Below are 14973 nucleotides of genomic sequence, written 5' to 3' on the forward strand. Positions count from 1 at the left end.
TGATCATCGCTGACTGTGATTCATGCTGCTAATTGGTTGTTGATGCTTTACCTTGGCAACTGGTTTGCTACTAGTGGTTTCTCCCAACTAATGGAATCATAGATCATTACAGTAACAAAAGTTGACAAAAAATGCATTTTATTAATAAAATCAAAATTTATAATTATAGTATCAAAAAATTTCTAAATTAAGTGTTAAGCAACAAATCATTAAAAGGGTTTCATAACAATAAGGCTATTTCAGTAAATGTTCTCAACTTATGCATATTTTCAAGAAGCAGGATATGCTATTTGTGCCTCTCTTAGTTTTAAGGAGTGAATTACTTTGAGACGAATATTTCTTGATACAATGAAAATGGTAACCGAACATTCTCTTATAAAGTTTGTATCCTTTTGAGTTCCATTCGCAATAGGCTAGATTTTATCTACTGCAATGGGAAGCTTGAGTTGGGAGATTTTCAGGCCCATTGCAAGTCCCTGAATGGCAGGTTCTTCACTCCATTAGGTTGGGTGCACAGTTGACTTGGACTTGCTGCCCTCAGAAGCAAATTAGAGGCAACCACTGCAGGTGGGAAGTAGATGAATGCCACAGCAGCCTGGTCAAAATGCTCACCTCAGTTCTCTGGGACTTTGTCCCAGTATTTTGGTTACATTTTTTAGCAATCTGCCCTCCATCCTCACACCCCATTATTCTCCCCACCCTATGCTCAGGCCATCTCCATACCTCCATGCTAACCCAATGGCAATATGCTCACGCCCCTCTCAGTCTCTTCTTGCCCTTTTGCCATCTTATGTCTCTCATCCATCCTCAATGGCCGTTCATATTCTTCATGTCAACGCTCAACCCATCCAACCACATTTGCCCAGTAAACAATAGGTACTGAACAGATGAAGCCTATAGTAATAAAAGCATTTGTGCAATTGCTTAAGAAAAACAAACACTAAAAAAAGGAAACTGTTGTTCCTACAACCATATAAAATTGCCAAACTGACAATTGAAGTGTCAATAACAAAACTGTTAACAACTTTATACTTTTTATTTTTGTGTGAATAAATTTTGAGACATCAACAAAAAGGATCTCAAAAAAAATGTAGGATATTATAAACACATACACAGGTCAATCAAGCAAAAGCAACATTCTCTTCATCTGTGTAAACAGCCTCCTACTCACATAATCCTTCTGTGTGTCTGGACCTCACTACTCGTTTATAGATCCTATTGACCTTCTTGAGAGGTAATTCATGTTCCATTATCAGGATCTTGGAACAACCTATGATATGGTTATTTTGCAGAAATTATAGCTGTTTTTAAGACAAGTTTTCAAACTTACAGATCAGACTAATAAATGAAATACTAATGAGTCATGAAATCAAAAGTATTAACTTGCCTTTTCTCTTTGTGGCTATTGACTGATCGACATGTTTGCAGCATTTTCTCTCATCCAGCATTTCAATTTTTTCCATTTTATTAATATTGCTGTCAGTACTTATGAGTGAAAAGCAGTCACATTGCAAGTTATTATATCATTTTTATTTTATCAATCTGCCCTCCAATTTCTAGAATTGAAAAGAGATCAGCCTAATGTGTTTTTTTTTGTTTGCAATTTTTCATCAAGTTACTGTCACCTTTTCTCCTACTAGTTTGAATCACCATGTCCCATGTTATGAAACATAGGCCTTTATTCTTGTTAGTTTATTATAAATAAAAAGATTTAGGTTTACATGTTCATTTTTACTGAAGTTACCCAATGAGTAACTGAGCCATGCAGATCATTAGGATCCCATATAGAGTTCTTGGTTTGTGCTGAGTGAAATGTTCTCAAGAGGACAAATGTTATGAAAGGTTTAGTAGATCTCAATTTCCTTTGATTATGGTTGGAAAAATTGGCTAAGGGACTCCTGTATGAATAGAATTGGTTCCACATAATTACCCCTGTACTGGGATTGCCATTAACTTTCAGGGTAGTGTTACTAGAAGACAATTTATGTACATGAAACCATATTCCAAGAAAGAGTCAGCACTTTCAGGGATCCAGGAGAGAAAATGGGTGAGAAAAACAATGTTCATGGATTTTGTTTTAGAAAGGAAGTGTGTATGTCAAAAATTCCAATGTGGTTTTGCTGCCGTCCATATAGCGTTACATAAAATGTAAGTATATATTAGTTACCAGACCACAAAAAAAAACAAATGTATAATGCTCTTATTTAAACACCACATAAAAAGAAATGAATTCTTCTTCCTCAGAAAAGAGATTTGTACTCCAAACTGAGTCATTATATATGGTAACTTGTTTAAAGAAAAACATGTAGATTGCTTTGAAAAGAGAAATGTATCCTGGTCAAAAACAAACCTTATGTATTATGCAATGGAGAACAAATATTATTGACGGTGTGAAGTTGCCATTGTTTTACTTTTTAATTTTATAGCTTTTCAGTTGGATGCCTGAAATAACTGCACAGAGGCTAGTATCCCTTTACCAAATTACCCTTGATTTACTTGTGCACAGTACACTGGCTACAGCCAGCTGGCTTAGAATAAGCCCGCCCAAAATGTCAGAGACTCTAAATCCTCTGTTTATATTGGCCAGCCAGGGCTTCTTGATTAGCCCCACATTAACAACCCCAATCAAGGATCTTGTAGTCAACAAGATCCAGCTGGTTTCAATGACCACAATGACCTAAGAGCATGAAGGGAGAAAGAAAGGAGACTTTGCCTGTACATTGTGGTTTTCATTACTTCATAGCTTTTCACAGCTAAAGAGATATTTGCTTCTCTAATTCTCAGGGCTAAGGATTTACTTCATGGGCCATATGCAAATATCACCAGTCTACTTCTTACCCAGGCTGGAAGGGGATACAGATAGGTTGCTGGTAAGGGAAGATTTGGCAAGGCTTTTATGTATCAGTTTGAAGGTAAATGGTGATGGAAGGAGTTTACAAGGGTTAAAACAGAACTCAGATTTGAATATTCCTGAGAATCTCATGTACCATTCAGTTGGTGTATAAGAGGATCCTAGCCAATTCTGATCCTGCCCTTGTCTGTTCGATTAAGTGGGTAGGTTTCAACTCTGGGATATTCAGTCCCATTGACACAACTGACAATTTTTAATGGCATGGGGGAAAGATGTTGGGACTGTGTACACATGCAGCAGACCAAACATTACTAGCTACATTGCACGGGAGAGCATTTCAGGGCCCCTGCAGTTTTGATGAAGACCAGCCTTCTTCTGAAGAAGATATAATTTTTACCAGCAAAGAGGGATTGCTAACCATGAGGGAACCCTGATCTAGAACCTAATGATAAGCGAGCTCAATAGATGTTCCCTATTTTTCATGTCATATTGAAATGCTTAATGGTAAGTTAGGTATAATTTTAATGCAGTGATTGGTAATGTGGTTTTGTTCATAATATGTGACTGTTAAAATGGCAAACATTAGATGCATGGAGATTCTTCAGATGTATTAGAGTACATTATCCACTTGATGAACTGCTGTTTTGCATTGAATGATATTGATATTCAGATTGAGCTATATCAATTGTCACTTGTGATTTATTGTTTTCATAGATTGATGGTACACACATCCATTTCCCTCCTTCTTGAGCATATGATTGAGCTCTTTTGATGACTTGAAAGTCGTTATTGTATTCATCTCTGTATGTTTTATTGACACAGATGTGCAACAGAGTTCATTCATGAATGCTTAACTGAGTCCAAAGCCCCACAAAGAGATTCAGCTCAGCAGAGGTTATTGATGCAGCTGTCAAGAGGATTGTGAGTTTGCTTAGCTTAACATTTTTATGATCAATTAATAGACTAGTTGCTTTTAAAAACTGTATTCATTTGACAGATTTCTGACTGCATTATTGGCTTTTAAATTTGATTTCTGAATAATTCAATTTATACTGACAGTTTTGAGTCCACCTAATGAAATTTTTTGAAAGTGATTTTGAATTACTTTATTCATTGTTCTTTTTGATAGTTTCATGAACATATGAAAGACTCTCCAATGTTATTATAAGATTTAGGTATTCTGTACAAAGTGGACACTTGGTAAACGGTTAAGAGTGTATATGAGGGTTGATGATTGAGTGTATGCATTAAAGAGACTATTTGGAGGCAGGAGAGAGTTGGAAAGGGCATAACAATGAGGGGTAAGATGTCTCAAACTCATCTCCAGAACTGAACACATATTCCAGTGAATAGTGGTTGGTCTTTTGAATTGGCTTGCTCTACATCGACCCACCTCACCTTCTCTGTCATGTTGGTCTGCTTCCACAGAAAGCAACCTGAACTGCATTCCATCCCCATCTACCTAGCTTAAAAATAGCCTGGGCAATAACTACTGGGTTGGAGGCCATATCTCAATGTTATTATGTGGACTGACTTGTGATCTTATCCCTGGAGGGGAGGAAATATATCTTTTGAAAGAATGTTATGAATACTTAAGCACATATAATAAAATGTACAAATGTTATCATCAGTTGTATGGTATGATTGTACAAACAAAAAGGCAAATCCTAGGAAAGGAGTCATTAGATTGAAATTTTCAAGGTATAAAGGAAGAGACTGAAACATTTTCAGTTTGGGGAGTCTAGAACCATGATGCATAGACTAAATATTAGAGCCAAATCTGTCAGGAGTGAAATTAATGAACATTTATACACAAAAGGGATGGTTGAGGTTTGTGACTCTCTTCCAGAAATACCAATCGATCCAAGAGCAATTATTAAGTTTAAATGAAAGATTAATTAATTTTTATTAACCAAAGATAATAAAGTTAATAGAGCAAGGTGCACATTTGGAATTATGCAGATTAACCATGAGCTTACTGAAGACAGGAAAAGGCTCAACAGTCTAAAGTCCTGTCCCTATGTTTCCATGTCACTAAAATATAATCTTCAATTTTCTTGTTTGTTTCTTATCAATTTGCCAACAAAGGAAATAAGATTTGATCATTTTCCATCTCAGAATTCTGAGAATCCCAATGGATCCCCTTCTAAATTTCTTTGTGACAATGAAAACAAACCAATAAATTTTGAAAGAAAAATGTGCTGAGAAAAACACAAGCTGATTGCTTTTGTGCAAAAATCCCTTTTTCAATCAATAAAACATACCCCTTATAAATCCATAGCACTGATTTTCTTTTCTAATGTGCGTTTAACTTAATACTGTCAAATGCACTTAAGAAAGTATAGCAGGGCTGTAATTTCCTATTTTATCCATTTCCCTTTTACTGACAAGGATATCATATTTGTCACCAATCATAGGCATAGTTTCCATTTCAAATTATCTTTGGAAAGAGCGTAACGATTTTTATAAAATATCGGATTTAGGTTTTGTTAACTCTTTCCCAGATGTCTTGAATATTCTAATATGGGTTATCACCTGTGTCTGTAATTTCTATTTTTCTTATTTAAATATTTTGCTTTTTAAATCGACTTTCAAAGCTGTTCCTTGTCTTCTTTGGATGTTTTATGTTCGCCGATTTAAAAACTGAGACAAATACTTAAGTCTGCCATTTTCTCACTGATGGCTCTCTTCATTCATCTATGCTCCCACCCTTTTAACTGGACTTTTAAAAATTATTTTCTTAATAAAGATTCTATTCCTTTTTATATTAACTGTTCACATTTACATTTCCACTCGGCTTTTCCAAAAAATGCAAAGAAAGAACTTATATTTACATAGCATCCTTCACAACTTCCCAAAGTGTTCCGCCACCAGTGAATTGGCTGCAATGTGTATTCATTGTTAAAAGTTGGCAAATCTAGTAGCTACAGAAACATCCTACAAACACTAAGTTAGATGAATATCCAATTAGTGCACATTGGAGATAGTAGATGTTGAGCATGACAGTGGCAGAGCTCTACACTTCTTCAAATACAATCACAGGAAATTTTACGTCCACCTGATCAGACTGACATCTCGGAAACACAGATTAACATCTCTTTCTTTCCCCCACACTTCTTCATTTTTATTTTATATTTGTCATAGTTCTTATATCAATTTACTTTTCATAGCATATTTCCACAGTTGGGTGAACAGAAATCCAAAATCTGTTCTAATCAATGGGCAATTAGAGCTTGAGGTATCAGAACATTGCAAAAGGGTAAGGTGATGTGAAATTCAACCTTACACTTGAAAGTGAGGCAAAGGCACTGGTGAGTGTTTTCCTTTTATCTGAGTTGAATTGGTTGAATCCTTTCAATTATTGCAATTGAATTTGCGCTTCACAATTGGCTTTGCTTCTCTTTTCATTGGTCAATGTAATTTAAAATCAGTCAATGTATTTCTAAAAGATTAAAACTTACTATCATCTAATGAAATGTAGAATTAATTTGATTCTAAATGGCAAAACAAAATGCTCAATGCAGACACTCTGTACTGTGTTTAGCGACAGCTAGTCCATTTTGATGGTAATTACTTCCCTTTGAGAGTCCATTGAGACTCTACTTCCAGACTGTCAAAAGTAAATACATGTACAGCCTTAAATATACCAAGATAATAGAGTATGTAATAAAGATAACATCATTAGACCATCATTTTCTTACCAAACAATGCATCATTTCAAACAGCAGTTTATTTGATGAATGCAGTCTTTCTTTACAAGCAAAAATAAATCACCTTCTTGATTAAAGAATGCTTCATCCAGTTATACATTTCCATTTATTTTCTCTTTCTTTATGTCTCTGCTTCTCTGTCCATTTATTTAACTCAAATGTTTCCTTTGAGACACCTATGTTTTGAATAACCCGGAGCAAGACAGTGCTTTACAAAAGCAAGCTGTGAGTGTGATAGTGTCAAGGTATTTCTCTATTGATGATTTCAGGGGCATGATATTTTCTATTGGACTATTGGCCTCAGACTCACTATTCACAAGAAGAAAAAATAAATAATGTAGTTATCTCTGATAAATTTCACTCCTTTGATCTTGTTCTCTTTTTGTGCTGATTTATACAGCAGCAAACGTTGAGCCCCCTGTCGTATCACTGATGAATTGGCAATTCTTGTGCTTTCGAATCTGGGGTTTGTCTCCATAGGAGCCACATTCTTGTGGTTGAGTAGTTTGTGGAGACAATGAACTATGAAAGAACAATCTCATTTTTGAACTCTATCAAGTTAATGTGGGCAGTCTCTAGACAAAGGATCTGTCTGTAATTTTTATTGGCAGCCTTGAAAGAATGTACAAGGTTATTCAGGAAGAGATGAAAATGCATTTTCTCTAAATTTACTTAACTGTGTGATAACCTTTTGCCTTCATTTATACTCTGTTTGTTTGAGATTCTGACCTCCTTTGGGTTTTAAAAGATTCTGCTGTGCTTAACACACAAGAGCTTACTGGAAAGTTCTATGAGTTGGCTTTGACTTGACAACTCTATTAATTAGCATATTTGAAAGTGATGTTCAGTCCCTATCAATATCTGTTCACATAATGGTTATTTCGGCTGAAAAATGCTGGCGCTGAAAGAAGACATTGTCAGCAATGATCTTACAAAATCCAGCACCTGCCATTTTGTCGGGGTTCTGCAGGAGGTTAATGTCAAATGAAATTCTCATAGCAGCTGTGGTCAAAAATGAATCACTTTCATCTTGCCATTTATTTTTCTTTTAGACTCACATTCAAAGTGCTCTGCATATTTCCACATTGCCGGAAAACATTACAAATCATGTCTGTCCTTGATGGGATAACTAGAGCTCTCAAATGGTATGCCCCTGTAATTGTGGTACATATGCTATTGTCACATGACATCCTGTCTGCTTTGCTCCATTAAAAAACTGTTGCATTGCGCCATCTAGTTGTTTTTGCACATCAGCTGAGTTCTGCTGGGCACACTAAAGTTGCTAGGATTTAAAAAAATGGAAATTCAAATACGTTTTTAAAAGTTTATTGGTCTCTGCAGGGATCATGACAATATTGTTTAATCATTGTTTTTTGTTTACACGAGTAAATACATTCCACATGAAGTACATATCCATAACTGGACATTCTTTGTAAAATACAGATTCCAATTATGAATCAAATTCAAAACAAAGGAACAGAAATAGACAGTGAAACTTTGTGCCAAACCATATAGACTTGGGTAAAGGATATTCTTCATCATCCTTGTCACTAATAATTCCCAAAGCATCTCCTAAAATAATAGGCCCTAAAGATGAAATGAACCAAACCACAATGCATTCTGAACCAAAGCTAATATTTTCACACAAAATAATCATTTGCCTATATTTTAAGAATGGGCCCTGAAGGCTAAATTCCATATCTTAAACAATTACTTAAATAAACAATCAAAGACATTTAACATAATACTTATGTATGGCCTGTTCTCAGAACAACTTGTGTTTATTTACTGCTTTCAATGTAGAACAAATCATTCAGAAAGTTAACAGAAGTTAATTAAGTTTTGTTAAAAAGACCAGTTATGTCTGGCATAATAAGAGAAGGTAGATGAGCAAAGAACTTCAGGAGGAACTTTTATAAATTAGGGCTGAAGCAATTGAAACCTCTTTCACTAATAGATTTAAGTAGGAGAGGTGATGCAAAGGAAACAAGGTCAGTGAACATTTGAGGGGATGTAAGATTCCAAATGTTGGTTGAAGAACTAAGGTGAGGTAAGGGCATAAAGTGATTTGTCATTAAGAATAATGTTTTTGAGCTTGTTGTAGTGGGGGACAAAAAGCCATACAGAATGAGATTAAATAAGGCTGAGTGTGAGACAAGATGTGAAGAGAGGAGCTTTGGACAATTTGGAATTTGTAGAGCATCAAAGTTGGGAAACAGGCATGAGGATCAGCAGGGTAATTATAGCAAGACGACCAATAAGCTTTTAGCAGGAAATGGATAATATTGTAAAAGTGAGCAGTCTTGCATATTAAAGTCACTTTAATTGGCAGAATGATGTGAATCTTTTCTGAATTAATCCAAAGAGTTTCGGATTTTCTGTTGGCGGTAGGATAGAATTAACAGAGGGAAGCTGTAATGTAATGGTGCACAAATGTCTTTACAGCTTAAACATAATCAATGTGCTTCCTATGTTTTCAAATGGCCAAGTTCAATATCCACTCCAACAAGTTCTCAGCATTTAATTCTTTTGCTGTCCAGGGAACAAAGAGAAATATCTCGGAAGATTTTCTTGTTGTTCATGGACACTTCTACCACAGTCTTTCCACATGTGAGCACTGATCAAACAGAAGTCTAATGCTAGAATTCAGCTGAATATTGTCTCTGGGCATTTTGGATATGAACAGGATATACAAAGGGATATTGTTATGCTTCCATCACCCTGTTATAATGGTTATAATTTGTATAGTTCTTATTTTTCCTGTTAGCATTTGTATAATCCAAGAATGTTTTGGGAGCAGTCCCAATATTAACAGATGGGGAACTGTGTCATCTGAGTTGCTCGCAAACTGCTTTCAGGACAGACCTCCATCCAGGGAGCCTGAGATTCCATCAGAAACAGACTGGATACTTAATTATCTAAAGCAAAGGATGGGATTTTCTACTTGACCTTCTAAATGTGTGACGATGAATCTAAGGCCGAGAGGACCAACTCATTGCCGCCAATGGGTAACCCTACCAGATCAAGTGTCAATCATGCCATTCAGCAGTCCCCCTGACCTATCCGGATCCATGGCCAAGGATGTCCTGAGACTGCTGGCCAATTGGACGCTTGAGTGACTTGGCAATGACCCAAACTATTAGATGCACGGCTGCCGTGAAGACCAGTTAGAAGGTCAATCTTTTCTGGAAGGGTTAAGAGGATGAAGGCCATCTCCCCTACCGCTATCCATCTGCCCAATTCCTCCAATGGGGTAAATAGATACCCAACCCATCTCTGATATTGTAGGCAGCCTACCCTGCTTACTCTGACAAGAAGTCAATTGCTTTTCTCGCAAGTATTGAACTGGTGACAGGTTGAGCCCCTTAAGTTGTTGTTAACTGACCAGCTAAGAGTCTTACTTGTTGATGGGTCATTGACCATGGAGCATCCTGCTCCGAAGTTAACTGCTGAAGTGGCAGGAGGGGCTCAGTTATCTCTCTGGTGCCAACGCACCCAAACATTTCACATTCCTGCCACCTGCCCCACCACTTCTTGATTTTGATTCTAAAGTTGTGGCCAAATATAAAAATACCTCTTCAAGTGTTCCGTTAAGATAGAAGGCAGCATAAACAAAAATAGTACGCTCTTTTAAATGGAGGGCAATAAAGAGCAGAGAACAATACTGCACTATTCTCTGTTTATTTTAATCATATGTATTGTTAGATCTCAGTGCCTGAAATCACTCAAAGTCTTTGCAAAGATTTTCAATCTATTTTCTCTCAGAATCATAGAATGACAGAAAGGCTGCAGCACAAAAAGAGACCATTTGGTCCATGGAATCTGTTTTAGCTGCCTGCAAGAACAATTCAAGTAGTTCCACTCCCTCACAATTTCCCTTGCAAGACTTCATTTATTTTTAGTATCTTCACATGTTTATCCAGTTCCCTTTGAGAGCCATGATTGAATCAACCTCCACCACATGCACAGACAGTGCATTCCAGACCCTAATCACTTAATGCCACCTACTAAATACAAAATTCTCATGTCACATTTGATTCTATTTCCAATCACTCAAACTCGGTGTCTTCTTGTTCTTAATAGGAACAGTATCTCTCTATCAACTCTGTTTACATCTCTCCTGATCTTAAGCACCTCTATCCTTTGTCGCCTCAACTGTTCCTTTTCTGAGAATAGATCATAATCCTCCAATCAATCTTCATGACTGAGACCATTCTTATAAATCTTACTTGTTTTTTCTAATGCCCACAAATCCTTTGTAACTTGTGGACCCTTGAGCTGGACACAAAACTTCAGACAAGGCTGAACTGTTGATTGTTGCTGCTAAATAACTCAGTCAAATATTGATCTGACAATTGTATGGTGGTTTTGTTGGAAAGATCACCTTTTATCTGCTGCATTTTTGGTGAAAGTGTTGTCTGATTGTATATCCAGGGAGTTAAAAGGTTGTTTTGAAGATGATGGTTCTATTGGATGATAATGATGCAACACGAGTAATGAAACTGAAAAATAATCTGTTTGCTATTGTTGGACTACCATGCAAAATTCTTATCTTGAATACATTCACTGATAATCGTGACAGTGAAATGCAATGAATCTGGACATGATGGAACAAACATAATGCGCAGCAAGTTCACACAATACATAACATTTATGTACATATTGACACATATTTCCCTTTTCAATTTCGTAACAGAATCCTTGAGAGTCACTGTGGAGTCAATCAAGATTCTGTTTTGGCACTGACACTCTTTGATGTATTTTTCTCTTTGTTCCTGTCTTTTTCCTTTAGGTCATTTATAGAGGATGACAGACCAGACTTTTGAAAAGCCACTTAGCGTGCCTTGCCTGTGATGCAAGAAAACAATGCATCAAATCTTCATCAGGAATTTATTCTACACTGATGATGCCACAGTAGGATTCCATATCAAAGGACCTAATCAACAGAAAATGGTCAAACTTTCTAATCCTGGTCAAGAATTTAATTGTTGTTTGGCAACAAAAAGACAAAGATTGTGGTCCAGGATGTTTCCACACTGCTATCTATCAGTATTGATAGTGTGATAGACCAAAGGAGCAGAAGGGGACCATTCAGCCCATTGAGTCTGCTCGAACTTTCAATGAGTTCAGGGCTTGAAATAACTCTACAGAGGCCGATATCCTGTCACCAAGCCACCCTTTATTTACAGCAAACAGTACTTGATTATAGTACTGCCTCATACAGAGTCAGGCGCCAGAGTGTCAGCATCCCTGACATTCAACCTTTTTATGTCACCCAGGGCTCCCTGATTGGACCAGATTAACAGCTCCAATCAGGGAAATCATATCGTATAAGGTCAGCTGGCTGACCTCATTACAATCACTATATGGCTGATCTGATATTCCTCAACTTCATTTTCCTGCCATTTCCCCTTCTATTTCCTTATTAATTAAAATCTGTCTGTTTCAGCCTTGAATATACTTAATGACCTGCCTTCAACAGCTCTCTGCGGTAAAAGAAAATTCCACAGATGCTGGATGTTATTGATTGCTTCACGTATGTAAATTTCATAATCATCAGCAATAATCTCTCAGTTAATGCTGAAATCAACACACACTTCACAAAAACCTCACCTGTTATTTCCAACCTGAATGAGAGAGTGTGCAACACTGGAAACCTGACCAAGAACATCAACTGGGAGTCTTACCAAACCTCAGTGCAGGCCTTTATAATGGTGAGTACCTGGATAATATATGCTAAGCTAGAGAAAAGAATGAATAGTCTCTACCTTCATTGTCTCAGATACATCTTTGTCATCTCTTAGCAGAACAAGGTCACTAACTCAGAGGTCCTGGAACTAATTCTATCAATATGTTCTCATTGCTAAGCAAACAACATCTGCCCTAGCTGGCCATGGTCATTAGATGGATGATAGTTTTTGGGTACCATTACAACCATCTGTACAATGTACAGGCCATAGTCATCCTTACCTCATCTACAAGGACATATGCAAGCAAAATTATGAAGGTGACAGACTTAGACATTAACAACTGGGAGAAAATTACTGACAGCAATGGCTTCTGGAGGTTGACTGTTTGGAAGGGTATTAAAGAAGACTTAACCTAACTTCCTTAGGCACTGTAAAATTCCAGCCAGCTCTTTGAGATGAAATGGATCAATATCTTCTCTCCACATTTTAAGAAGCAGGTTGATGATTTTTATCTTCTAGAATTGTTTGTTTTAATTGTATGATTTTGCCATTGTCAAAGTGCATCTCCTATATCTAATTGCTGATCACAAACTAAAACCTCTTTCACTGTGCCTAACCCTAACCCCGACCCTAACCCAAACTTATTTTAATAATGAAAAAAACTGATTGTTAATGGTTTTGTTAGGAAGTTGAGGATATACATTTTGTGAATATACCATGTGGGTATATATTATGTAAAACTGTGCCAAATTTTGGTCCCAACATTACACTAACATTGAGCTTCTTGCACTAAAATTAATGAAGGAGGAAAACACCTTACATATGTTCAGAAATTCAAAATCTTGTAATCTTTAAGGTATTTCAAAAAATTTAGTTTGGCTCATGTCACTAAAATGAATGCTACATTTAGTCATTTATTTGAATTTCAGTTATGCTCTTCATCAAGAAAATTATTCATTTGAAAATAGGAATAAACAACAACATTTATAGCATGGGTTTACGTCTTTATACTGCTAACCAAAATAGGATATCTAAGTCTTTTTTGATTATATACTTCTTTGTGTCTAACATCAACTGCTCTTACATCAGCTCTTACAGCTTCCATGCTGGACAAATGTGGCAGTTATTGGTAGGAGGATTTTACCACTATTCCATTTTCCATGACTGGGTCTAAGGACCTGTTCAGTTAACAGTAGTAAAGGGACAACTTCTAGTCAGTCTTATCAAGAAGACTCTTGTTTTAGCAAGGATTTAATTGATTGTATGGTAGCAATTAGGTACAAGATACATTAGCTAGTTGGACGTTGTTACAAAGGCTATTGGGAGACACAGATTGCACATCTGTCCCCCTTTGAGACCCTGAGATCAAGAGCACATGAATGATCAGATTGGGTGGAGCTTAATGCAGTTTCCAATATTAACCCTTTCTGAATCATTACCTCATACAATATTATGTCCAAACCTTTTTTCTCCCATAGTAAATATTTGAACATTAGTGTATATAATTTCTTTTACTACTGTCCCATTTCTGCCCCATATCTCTGATGTTACAAATTCAGGCTGTCTGAAAAATTCACAATTCTCCCAGAATGCATTCTCTTCAGACTTGGAAGATTGGTAAGTCTTTGATTTGAAGACTGTTGACCATAATTCTGAATTGACCGTGATACTGATATGACCATGATTCTGATATTGACGTGACTCTGATGTTGACCTCGCATTGTCTGTGTAACATCATTATTAACTGTTCCTTTTAGGTCCACCCCAATCAATTGTCAATGATCAATCTTTCCACAATGACACAAGGTTACTGTGATTCCTCTGTTCAACTCCCTCAGCTGATAGGACAAAATATAATCATTGCTGTCCACTGTTCTTGAAGTTTGTACCATTCCTGTTTAAGTCCCTTGTCCATACCTGTTATCTTGGACCCAATTGTGGCAACTATGTGCCAGGTGACATATTTTAGTGCTCTCAGTGACACTGCTCCTTCTTACAAATATCATCGTAATCCTTGTTCACTTAACAGTGGAGTCAACCTCCTTGATAGTAGGAGTTGAGTCTTCAGTTTTCTAAGCATCAGTAATTCTGATGGTGATATGCCACACTGTAGTTAGGTGGACTAGCAGTTTGACAGTGTTGTATAAATGTTAGTATTTTTCTTCAAAAGGAATTGAACCATCTGGACTCCACACTCAGCTTCCAAATTTCTCTGGTGGGTATCTCGTTGATCTTGTTACATGTTAAAATCCAGAACTAGATAGAAATTGGCTGAAAGATTTCTACATACAATAGATATTTCATGTCAGACCTTAACAACTGCTTCTGCGGTGGTAGCATGTAACCTTTTCATCTTAGTCCACTGAGAAGTTTAGTCAACAGCAACAAGATAAGACAATCTGTCAAACATAAATAGGCCTGTTCCCACTTAGGATATGTCTGTGATTCTTCCTGGTGCCTTCTTTCAATCTGTATAGCTTTCTCCAAAGTCAACTATTCTTTTGACTAGAAGGAATATGATGAGTCATCCTTAATTCCAACAACAATTTTGTATTTTATGACTTCTGATTTAAAGGCTCCATATTTACTGTTTTCCATCAAACTATAGAAAACATTATGAGAGAGAAATAGAGGTTTGTGGCACCTTCGGCCCATGAGGTCTATACTAATGAACATCAACCTGTACCACCCTTACAAACAGGGAATTCCAAAGTCCCAATAC

General features: G+C 36.6%; 1 long non-coding RNA gene across 1 annotated transcript; it reads left to right on the plus strand.

Annotated features, from left to right (window-relative positions):
* Positions 1–2696: 2696 nt before the first annotated feature.
* On the plus strand, positions 2697–13152 carry LOC125485975. Its single transcript, XR_007264692.1, has 4 exons — positions 2697–2870; positions 3674–3772; positions 12011–12275; positions 12366–13152. It is a non-coding gene; the product is annotated as an uncharacterized LOC125485975 (long non-coding RNA).
* The last annotated feature ends 1821 nt before the right edge of the window (positions 13153–14973 follow it).

The sequence above is a fragment of the Rhincodon typus genome, chromosome 24, assembly GCF_021869965.1.
Source record: "Rhincodon typus isolate 14 chromosome 24, sRhiTyp1.1, whole genome shotgun sequence".
Lineage (NCBI taxonomy): Eukaryota > Metazoa > Chordata > Chondrichthyes > Orectolobiformes > Rhincodontidae > Rhincodon > Rhincodon typus.